Source organism: Rhamphochromis sp. 'chilingali' (assembly GCF_963969265.1).
Source record: "Rhamphochromis sp. 'chilingali' genome assembly, chromosome: 14".
Classification (NCBI taxonomy): domain Eukaryota; kingdom Metazoa; phylum Chordata; class Actinopteri; order Cichliformes; family Cichlidae; genus Rhamphochromis; species Rhamphochromis sp. 'chilingali'.
The window spans coordinates 29,415,669-29,428,181 of NC_137941.1; positions in this window are offsets into that span (position 1 = coordinate 29,415,669).

Here is a 12,513-nt window from a genome sequence, read left to right on the forward strand (position 1 = left end):
AAATATTATTACTCAAGTAAAAGTGAAAAGTAGTCTTCAAAAAAGTTACTCGAGTAAGAGTAAAAAAGTACTTGGTGAAAAGACTACTCAAGTAGCGAGTAACTGTTTGAAATGTCCGATTTATTTTATAAATAAATGCTATCAGACAAACAAAAATAAATAAATATACAAATTTGAGTATTTTCAAAAGGAATATATGTAAAAAGATCAACAAAATAAGGCACAACAATTCTAATTTCAAGAATTTTACAACATTTTTTACAACAGCTGTAACTGTTTAGCAGTGAACAGGAGTCCTGCATGACTGAGAAGTCCTTCACAAGCTCCAGATGCAGGAAGAGCTATTGATTGTGATGGACAGCTTCTTGATATGAGGAACGCCATGCAATAGATCCACACCTCCAGTGAATGGACATGAAAGGTACCTCTCCAGCTCCCTTGCTTCTGGCTTTCCTGACCCCATGGATCCATCATCTTAGTTGGTTAGGCCGCTGTTTGTGCTGGCCTCATCCAGCTCTGTGTCTAGGTGATGTCTGATAAAGTGGAGACCTGTGGAAAGATGTAAGGTTTTCAAAAGAATTAGGTCTGGTCATTATAGTGCTGTATACACTGCAAAGCTGCGGATGTTTGGCAAGAAGATTTGATCACACTGGAGATATTTTTTACTAACTCTTGTAGAAAAACAAAATCTTGTCATTCATATCCCGCACAAACAGTTTGCAATGAATTCCAGATTAAGTTTAAAATAAGAATGCGTGCAAGGCTAAGCAGTGCTAGCCAATAGATCCTCCTGTTTGGCTGTTACTCTGTGAAAAGACAAGAAAGACGGTGATGGAAGCGTGACTGGAGCTGTGATGTAGCCTATATAATATTTATATTGTACGAACGTGATAATTCTGTATATTGTAATAACGTGATATTATATTGTTCAAACGTGAAAGGTATATTGTTAGAACAATATACTTTTCACTTTTCTATTTATCTTTTGCCTGGGTGGCAGCTCTATGCTTCCGTACTACGCTTCCGTATCCAAGGCTTTTCAATGTGGCCTCACAAAATTATCATGACTACAACAACCATGAAAAGAGTTGGATGGACATTGTTGCTCAATCACAGCTGCCTGGTCAATGTTTTCCATTAGTAATTTGGCAAAGTTGACGGTGGTGGTGTGTGTGTGTCTGTAAGACAGAGAGAGGGAGAGCGAGAGACAGATTTTGTATGATAAGCTTCATGTTATGAATGCACAGTTTGAGCACTCAGGTCGCATCAGAGCATCAGGCCGTGTGAGACCCTGCATCGTGACCTATGAGCTTCTAACCCCTGAGATTCAATTGTACAGTTTGAGCAGGAGCTGAATAACGTGACTGAAAAAAATCGCACAGTGTTTGCCCAGCTTAATGCAGACTGTTTAAACTAAACAAGCTGCTCTTTCACATAACAAACCCTGTCACCCGCAGTATTGCCTTGTGTTTTAACAGTTAAAGCAGTAGAGACGAGCTGTTTGCATGTGCGTGGAACTCTAGCGTCATTAACCATGCTAGCTGTTAGCTTATAGCTCACGCTAGCTAACCAGCGAGCAGTTAAAAGATCGTCCTCAGATCATCTCATTATATTAGCCCCGAAGCATTGCTTGGAGTTAAATTACATCTACCTGATGTGGATGTAGCCGGATGGGCTACTCGCCCTTCTTTTTCTCTCTTTCTCGCTCGCTCTACCACCCTCGTTCTCTTTCCGCTGCACTCGCTCCTTGTATCCTTGTATGGTTAATTAGGAACCCACCTGCATATTGATTACAGGGTGGTGTTTACCTGTATAAAGGGAAGCCGGTTTTTTTGTTGGATCATTCCTCCCGAGCTTCTGGTGCGATACAGCAGTAAATGCTGGCCTATTGGTTAATTTACCGATACGATCGGATTGTGTGACTGCTACAGGTAGGCCTCCTTTCGACCTCTGATTTGTCTCAAAAGTCGGTAACTAGTAGATTAGATTAGATTAGATTAGATAGAACTTTATTAATCCCTCGGGTGGGTTCCTCTGGGAAATTCGATTTCCAAAAAAGCACAGCACCGACAGAAGTTACAGAGTTACAGAATATTATATATATATATATATATATATATACACACACACACACACACACACACACACACACACACACACACACACACACACATATATATAAATACAGAGACAATATAAATAAAATATACGAAGGGGATAAATAGAATAAATAGGAATAAAAAATAAAAATACAAGTGAATTGCACATTTCAAGTATTGAGGTCTATTGCACTGTTGACTATTTACAAAAGTATTGCACAAAGGGTATTGCACAGTGAGGTGAAGAGGCACTACAGCTTAGTTGTTCCCCCCTCCTTTGTCCTCCTGTTTCCCCTCCCTCTCCCCTCCACAGAGGAGTTAAACAGTCTGATGGCTTGTGGGACAAAGGAGTTTTTAAGTCTGTTAGTTCTTGTCTTTGGGAGAAGCAACCTGTCACTGAACAGACTCTTCTGGTTGTTAATGGCCGTGTGCAGAGGATGCCTGGCATTGTCCATTGTCCATAGTAGTCATAATTCTCCGGCCCGCTACAGCGCGGCTGTTTCTCTTTTCTTTACTCCAGCTGTGGTGGAGAGACGCGTGAGTTGCGTTCACCGTACAGTACAGCGCCTCCAGTCTTGGAGTAAGCCGCTTATATTATAGCTGCTAGTATTTGTAAATTAGAGACGATTAAGGTTATCTTTGCCTTTTTTGTTTGTAGGGTTTGATTGCTGCCGCACCTTCTCAGGGACCAACTGCCTGATTTTAAGCAAAGAGTCGAGACACCTGCCTAGCTGCTGTCTTGTCTTGCCCTGTTTTATCTTGTGTTCCGATCTGTTGGCCGTCCAGTTTTGTTCCTGCTGCTGGCCTCGCCTCGCCCCTGGGGGCTTTGGGTCTCACGCTAAGCCCCTTTTTGGACTATCGTTTTACTCCAGCTTTCGCGGCTGGTCGAGGCGATCTTCAGCTGCATATAGAGATTGAAAATGTGATGTCATTCAGGGGTAAAACCGCAAAGAATTCTGGGAACTCGTGGCAAGAGGTACTAGTGCACGCAGGCTTTCAATTGAAATCAGTTATACAGTGATAAAAAGAAACCCAAAAAATGGCAAGAAGCTGTTGTATTATTAACTGCAATAGCCGGTCGCATGACAGCCACGGGAAGCCGACGGGTAAAGAGATCGGTTGTTATCGGATTACCTCGTTGAAGAGAAATTGTTCGAGCCATGTTTCCGAAGTAACAAAGAGGTGACGGGTGGCCTGGATTGCAGCCATTCAAAGACAAAATATAACATCCCAGAACACTCCAGCTCACAGGTTAGTCTGCTCCAAGCATTTCCACAAAGGTCAGTCTGCTGTTGTAGTTAATGCGTCATTTTTCTTAACATAATTGGTGATATAGGTTACAAGCAAGTCTGGCGCTGAAAAGAAATTGTCGCGCTATGCTCCTTTATTTATTGTGCATAAATAGTAAATTGTCCTGACACAATATTGTGTTTCGCTTCTTTTATAACCATGGTACATTGACAAAAACATATACTTTTATTCACAGGATAAAACAGGTTTTTTGTATCACTAATTGCCCAGTACGATTACAACATACAATATTATTGTCACTGCTACATTTCTGTGATGCTACCAGAAATTATTTCCACTACTAATTAATTACCGTTGAGCTCAAAGGTCCTATTAATAAACGGTTAACGAATGTGTATTCATGAAGACGACTTGTGAGACTGGTAAACTTATGATACATATGATGGTCTTTCGTTCTACACGGTGCCTTTCAAGGTCCTGTACCCATCCGTCGGTAAACTGGGGCTTGTTGCAGTGACCTGAAGTTACTAAACTTCACGAGTGTATGCCCTCACTCCAAGAACCGTAAAATTATAAATATGAGCGTGGTGAAGTTGGGCAGCACGCTAACGTATTTTGTCTCTCTGTGTGCTCATAAGGGTCTGACCCTTTCACTGGTTTGATTTTTTTCCTCATATCTTTTCTTTGACTTTTCATCAAGTCTGTCTTTGTACGGACCGGCATTGTTCTCCTTCGTTTTGTACATACCTTTTTGGGGGGCAAAGAAAAATGTAACTCGTTACTACCCACCTCTGGTCAGCATAAGCTGAAAAACCTAAATGCAGAGCAGAAACTACAGAAAGTAGAAGAGCTAAGGAAGAATCTAACATTTCAGCAGACTTTTTTTCACCAGAGCAAAATCACAACGTGAAGCTGTTGTGAAAGCAAGTTTTACTGTAGCAGAGGAGCCAAATCAGCCACTCTGAAGAGCTGCATGATGAAGCTGTGCGACGTCTTGTGTCCAGACAAAACGCAGATTTTGGCAAATGTGAGCCTGAGGAGAAATACGATTGCTGATCGGGTTTGTGAGATGGCCACTGATTTAAGAACACAGTTGTGTGAAAGAAGCAAAAACTTTATTGCATACTCTCTTGCTGCTGAAAGTATAGACATGATGGACATTGCACAGCTGGCCATCTTCATCCGTGGAGAGGAAATATTGAACATTAAATCGATGCACGGGACAACGATAGGAAAAGACATTTTTTAAAAACGTATGTCAAAGTGTAACTGACATAAAAACTGCCCTGGGACAAACTTGTTGGACTTACAACAGATGGAGCGCCAGTGTTATGCGGTGAAAAAAGCAGACTAGTCAGCAGGATGCGAGTAAAGATGCAGGAGGAGAACTGTACCGGTGAGTTAACAGCATATCAGTGCATCATACACCAGGAAAGGCTGTGTGGTAAACAGTGTTGGTCAAGTTACTTGAAAAAAGTAATCAGTAACTAATTACTGATTACTTCCCCAAAAAGGCAATCCTGTTACTTTACTGATTACTTATTTTCAAAAGTAATTAATTACATAGTTACTTAGTTACTTTTTAAAAACACGATTTACAACCTGAATAGGTGATAAAGTGATAGATCTTTCAGCCCAATTCTACTTTTTCTGCATAATCCATCATACAAAATGTAATCAAATGGAAAAGTCTCTTTTTAAAACTTGTTTTATTAGTTTTAATCTTTTGACTTTATGCATGAAGCAAAAATTAAATTATATGCAACATTCACTGACTGGAAGAAATTTATTTAACATTTAAACCTATTTTCTGCACATTCCAGCATATAAAATATATATATATATATTTTGTGTTTACACTCAATCTTTCAAATAGATGCAAGTAAAACACAGCAGAAAATAAATAACATCAAAGACTCAGCGGTCCTGTTGCTCTATTTTCACCTGTAAAGCAGGAGTTGGGTAGGCGGAGGTTTACCCTGGTGCAGGTGTGCCGCAGCGGTCAGTTGAAGAATCCGCGAGTTTCTCTGTGAGTTTCCCATTACGTCATAGCACACTCGGTGCTTGCTTGGAAGTTTAGGGGTTTTTTTCACTGTAAAAAGAAGTTTTCTTCCCACGCACGATGGACGCTAATGTTTTTGTCACTTTTTATGGAATCAAACTCAAAGTAAGGTCAGTACTTCCACGCTTTAAACGCTGCACGCTCATACTCTCTCCCACAATCGATATATGATCCATTGTTGATCTGCGCACAGCTGTTGTTACAAACGGCGCACTCGCTTACGTCACTGTCATGAGACATTCTCGCAAAAAATCAGGTTTTAGTAACGCAGTAACGCAGCGTTCCTACGGGAAAGTAACGGTAATCTAATTACCGTTTTTGCAATAGTAATCCCTTACTTTACTCGTTACCTGAAAAAAGTAATCAGATTACAGTAACGCGTTACAGCCCATCTCTGGTGGTAAAGTCCTAAAAATGGAGCATGTAATGATCACCGTAACGCAAACGAAATTTTATCTGAGCTAAAAGTTAAATCACCGTCAATTTCAGTCTTTTATGTGGGAAATAGATTCAGAGTTTGCCAACATTCCTTATCATACAGAGGTCCGTTGGCTGAGTAGGGATAAAAATTCTCAATAGAGTTTTTGAGCTCAGCAAGGAAATCTGTCAGTTCATGGACATGGCATGTATGAAGGCATTTCATGTGTAGCTGTCACAAATGCACCAGTACAACCTGCCTCACTTTCCCTGTTGCCAAGTAATGCTGAACCAAGTCAGCGGACTTTGCTGAAACTTAATATTATATCCACTCAGTCGAGCAGGGATGGCATCAAACATGTGCAAAAACTATGGTCATTTCTGAATTTGGTGTAATTAATAGAAATTTCTAAGAAATATTTTGGCATGTTAAACATTTACTTGCTCATTAGGCACCCTGCCTACAAGCTTTTGAAAAGCTGTTTTGCTCTGCGGCAGTGGTTTTCTTGCAAATTATAAACTGCTCATTTCTCACAGGCATCTCTCCAGCATCATTAAAAACTGCAGGCCACTCCTGAAAAAGAGAAATCTGGATGCCCCACTAATAGCATCCTTGACAGATTTTAATCAGGTCTCTGCTCATATTATTGTAAATTCTGGACTTACTTACCAAGGTAACACATTAATGCTTCCTACAACCCAAAATCACTTCAAAAGGACCACGTGGTTATCATTTATTTTTACCTCATGCTAACATGCTTTCACCTTGTCTCATCTTGACTGTTGTAATCATGGCACAGCCAGAAGGTCGTATCCAGCTCTTGCTCATCCAAAAATCAACTATCAGACTGTAAACAAATTTAAAATGATCTTTTGAGGTTATTTAATAGGAAAATGACTAATAAATATATATACAATTTTCATATATGATATATATATATATACATTTTCTAACAAACAGATGCATTTTCATAAGTTTATAACTAATTTATAAAAATATATAGGAACGGGTTTGCAATTTTTGAGAGCCTTCCCCATATTTTAATACAGTGGCCGTGAAGGACATCTCCCTTCAGATTAATAGCAATTTAAACACATGGCTAGAGGCCAGCAACAGATGGTCACAACAAAGATGGAAGAGAAGCTGTAGGCATTCATGTGCACTGGCAGACCGTTCTCACTCCCGAGGCGTAACATCCCGACGTTTTGTCACGTCCCGCGTCGTTCCTGAGGAACGCGAAAGGTGACCTTCCGCGTTCTTATGGTACGCGCCGGGTTATGGCAGAAATCCAGTGGAATGACGGTCCCGCGGTAATAGACGTTCCAGCCCTGTATTCCAGCCCTAAACCTAACCTTCTCCCTAACCCTAACCATAACCTTGTTCCTAAGCTTAACCACCACTTTAATGACGTTAAATAGTGTTTTCCCAAGCGATTTGAAGGAGAAGAGTAAACATGTGTAGATTGAGTCCAAACGGTTGTCATAGGTCCTCAGTTTTCCGATGTCGTCATGTAGGAACGTGTTGGGTGCCCGAAAACGTAATATGTTGACGATTTGTCACCTAGCGTAAAATGTTACGCTTTGGGATGAGAACGTGTTGGCACTGGAGGGGCATTTAAATGAATGCCCGAACCTTCAACCTCAAGATATGTAGGTCTCCTTGAACTAAGAAGCAAAAACATGAAGAAAAGTGACAACGCCACTGACATCTTCATAAAACTCTTCCTCCACTCCTCAAGCCTAATGTGCTGGATTAAAGTCATAGCTCTAACAGAAAAAATTGCTTAAATATGTTCATTTATTTCCAATGTTGTCACAATTATGTCTCATCAGTAGATTATACATGTGACCCTCCCACCTCCGGACAGCTGACAAGAGCCAAGCAAACAACAACAAAAGGAGGTTATAAGCTAACATTAGCCTAAAAATCCCAATTTCCCTCTGATAACAGTTTGTTTGCATTCTTGCATCATATGAGAGTTTATTAACTAAGCATCAGAGTTCAGCTATGTCACATCCACTTCAAAGACAATTTCACTAACGCTAACAGCGGCTAACATAGGCCAACAGCAGCTAACCGAGGCTAACAGCAGCAAAAATAGCAGAGCTACCAAAAGTTCACCATATCCACAATCCGATCCTGTCTGGTCAGTATTGGATGTAATGACCCAGCTCACATTGCTCAAAAGGATCAAGGCTCTTTGTCTCTAGTCACTCGAGCTCGGCAAGCTCAGGAGCTCCTGGATCTCTGTAGCTTTTTCAGTTCAGAGATACTTGGGGGCTCAGGATACTCAGGGAGCTCAAGAAAAACAGTCAGCTAGAAAGCTGGCACAGTAAGCATGGGGGCTCAGGCAAGCCAGTCTCTTAGAGGGTATTAATACTAGGTGCAGGAACAGTCTGGGCCCTAGTGACCTTCCTCCTCAGAGTGGGGAAGAATTTAAGAATTTAGACCCAGCCCTGGCTGACCCAGGCAGAGGAATAGACGTGGACCTGGCATCAGTTGTCCTCAGCAGTAGAGATAAAGGGGTGCTGGGACAGGCTTCAAGCAGCTCAGACTAGGCTTGTGTGCAGGGTTGCTGGGCTGCTGCACTAAGGAGGAACAGCACTGCCAAGGATGCTTCATCCTGAAGAAGGTGAAACAGAGGAAGTGGGCTCAGGCAGGCAGGGGCACATGCCTCAGTAGGTGGCTCACTGACTTCATGCTTAACCAGCCCACACTGACATGTGAGGACAAGCTCCCAGTGTAGAACATTAAAGCCAAAATGGTTGCTGCTTAACATCCTGCAGTATTTCATAAGACTGGCTTTATCTTTGATGATATTTTGGTAAATTTATGCAAGGTCACAACTTTTAAATCCATCCAGACATTACATGAATTTTTTACAAAAGTCTGGGTGATGGGAGAGTCAGACCACTGCGTAAAGTCATCTTTAGCCCATCCCAAAGAAATCTTGATTATTATTATTATTATAAATCTTTATTATTATTATTATTATTATTATTATTATTATTATTATTACAATTATCCCCAATATAAAGATTCTTTAAGAGTTATTCCTCCAAATCAAAGGTCATGTGCTGTACAGATGATATTATATTATGATATTAATCAGAAGTCACTTGCATTGAAATATATAGTTATATATGTGTGTGTGTGTGTGTGTGTGTGTGTGTGTGTGTGTGTGTGTGTGTGTGTGTGTATATATATATATATATATATATATATATATATATATATATATATATATATATATATATATATAGAGAGAGAGAGAGAGAGAGAGAGAGAAAGAGAGAGAGAGAGAGAGAGAGAGAGAGAGAGGCACCAGATCTGATTATTTATCTCCTTGCTGTTTAAAAAAAAAAGCCTGTTTCCAATTAAAACTGGGTTGCATAGCTGTGCTAATGTGCAACTTTTATGTTGTAAATGTGCCTCGGGTTCCCAGAAGGTTGATTCTGTTCATCTGGACGTAGCGTTTTCAGTAGTTTCTTTAGTCTGTGAGGTCTTCAGTGTGACTGAAGAAGTCACTTGGATGAGTGACAAAACATATCTTCCACTGAAAATGCTACGTCCAGATGAACAGAATCAACCTTTTGAGATTTACATACCTTGATGATTGAGCATGAATCAAGACGTGCCTCGGGTTGTTTGAGGTTTTTTGTGTATCAGCTTGTATTTTCTGACTGTGTGTCAGTATTCAGGGCTTTCGTCATCAGTGAGGCCGTGTACTGTGAACTAAAATGAACTGTGTCCTTTGTCTGCAGCAAATGTTCTGATGTAAAACAGTTTTCACTTTAACATCTCAACTGATTCCGGCTGAAAATGATGAGCCTCGCTTGAATTTGATAGTTTTATTAGGTCACAAAAACTCAGATAAACAGTTTTCTTTCCATCTGTGCTTCATCCTCCTCTCGTCATCTTGCTCACTTCCTTCTCTCTCCCTGCTATCTCCACGCTGGGTGCAGACAGTGATGGAGTTCCAGCAGTGTGAATACAGGTGGCTTGGCTCCCTGGCTGCTTGCTCTCAGCTGGCGTGCTCTGATAAGGTTCAGAGTTTACAGAAGTTGTGCTGCTGCTGCTGCCAGTTCATTTACTTAACTTGTGATAAGGCCAGTCAGCTGCAGCGAGCTGGGTGGGATGGAGGTGGCAGGCAGTTGTTGGTCAATTTAGTCCATTCATAAAAAAAAAACACGCTGTCGTTCTGTGATGAAAATGAGTATATTTCACCAAGTTTCCAGACTAAGCCAAAAAGAGAAATCGACAGTGGAGTGTGTGTGTGTGTGTGTGTGTGTGTGTGTGTGTGTGTGTGTGTGTGTGTGTGTGTGTGTGTGTGTGTGTGTGTGTGTGTGTGTGACTTAGAAGAAGTACATTTCAAATTCACTGGAAAAATAATACACATGTATCAACACAAATAAACATATAATCAGAGCAAAATCAAGCAAATTGCTTTGGATTCCACTTTATAGTAGGAAGTTATAATAAAACATTACAAAATGTTGCCCACAGTCACAGCCGCTCTGTAATGCAATGCACGATAATCATCTGCATCATGAAATCTGTGTGTTCAAAATAGAAAAATTAACAGCTTAAAAAAAGGCGAAGGCAAAAATGGTTTTTTTCCTGCATTGTAGTGTGATTGACTTTTCATTATCCAATTAAATCATTCATTGAAATCAAGGTTATGTTTGTGTCTACTCTTATTCAACTGTCCAGTGTCCACAAGTAAATTGTGTTCCTATCTAAGTATATGAAATTTAAACCTTATTGTAAAATAATGATCAATTTTCTTTAAAATGTAGGTTTTTTTACCAAGAGGAAACCTCAAAAAGTGGCCAGCTATCACTCACCTCATGTCTAGCCCTACATAGATATCCCATAATGCCAGTTATTTATTAACGGGCGTCTTAAAGCAGTGAGGGTTCACCTGAGCAGTCAGCCTTCTTTCTCCATTCTCTCTCATTTCTAATTAAAAGACCCTTTTCTTCATCATTTATGGCTTATGCATGCTGAATGAGTGACACTTTTATTATGACTTTCCTCTCCTGATATAAGGGTCTCCCCATCACTGAGCCCTACAGGAGTCTTTAAGTTTTTTTTTTTAATTTTGAATTTAACAATAGAGTACAAAGGTGATGCAAAGTTTTTCTGGTATTTTGGAAGTGGAATACTGTGTATTTTGCACACAGCGATCAGTATCAGGCAATAATAAATAACTCTGCTGCCCAGAGTGACAAACCAGTCAACCAAAGTCTTATCATGCTTTACAGCATTCACTGAAATAAGACTTTAAGTAAACATGTGGTGCAAAACAATTTCTGTTTCAGATTTTAGCAGTGACGTCAGTGGCAGATTGACCATCAAAATACTAGCTAATGTTGGAAACAGTGACAGACTAGAAGTGGATTTGTGGCTGAAATAAGAGGTTGGACCGTTATGAACCCTATATGTCTCAGATACACTTATGTGACAACTGGGGCAGAAAGCAATCATCTACCGGTAATAGATAATATGTAAAGAGAAAAAAACCCACTTGAACTAATGGTACTGAAAGTGATATCTTTGGATGAAAATAACAGGTTTCCCACCCAGCAAGAGGTCTTTGAAAACATGTGTTTGGATTTGACTGAAAATTGAAAGTTGAGAAGATGGATTTCTCAGATTGCTGTAGAGGTGTCAGGTTTATACACATAAATGCACTCAAATTCGACAGCTTCCGAATAAAAGAGATAGGCCAGATCGGCACACTTTTTGTTTTTGTGCTTCTACACAAATACTGATAACTGTAAACCTGTGGGGGGGTTTTTCAGGCTGTTTTGTTTACCAGAACACTAAAAAGTCAAGATTAATATCACTGTGTAGTTTATGTCAACCATTTTTACTGTAACAGTTAAGAGACCCATTATTTATGCTGTAAAGCTGTCAAACCAATGAATTTCCTAAATAAAATACCTTTACAAAATTTAGTTGAAAACAGTTAGTTGAAAACAACTCATATAGGTCTGCAAACAGTAGTGCAAGTGTATAAACCATGAAAATACCATTAAATAGTAATTATGATAACTTAGCTTACGTAGCTGCGTCCTCCATTGGTCCAACAGGCAATCACACACTAATATAACAGCATGTGAGTTCTAGGATTCTGACATGGGAATAGATAAACATTGTTTCAGCACCACTGACTAGCCTCCACATTTCGCTATCCCACTATAACAATTTCAATTCAGTTTTATTTATCACAACAACAGTCACCTCGAGGCGCTTTATATTGTAAGGTAGACCCTACAATAATGCATACGGAGGAAAACTCAGCAATCACATGACCCCCTATGAGCAAGCACTTTGGCAACAGTGGGAAGGAAAAACTCCCTTTTAACAGGAAGAAACCTCCGGCAGAACCAGGCTCAGGGAGGGGCGGGGCCATCTGCTCCGACCGGTTGGGGTGAGAGAAGGAGGACAGGATAGAAGATGACATAAAGTTATGAAATATAGTCTGTGATAATCACTGAAGTTCTTTTGTAAAATGAAAAAAATATGTAAAATTCACTTTTTCCAATAGATTTGGTCAACAAACACACATTTCCCTGATCAAAGACAAAGCTAAAACCTTCATTGATAAATATATATATATATATATATATGTCCAGCATGAAGGAAGCAGACGTGGGTTTTTTTATAGTTTTTTA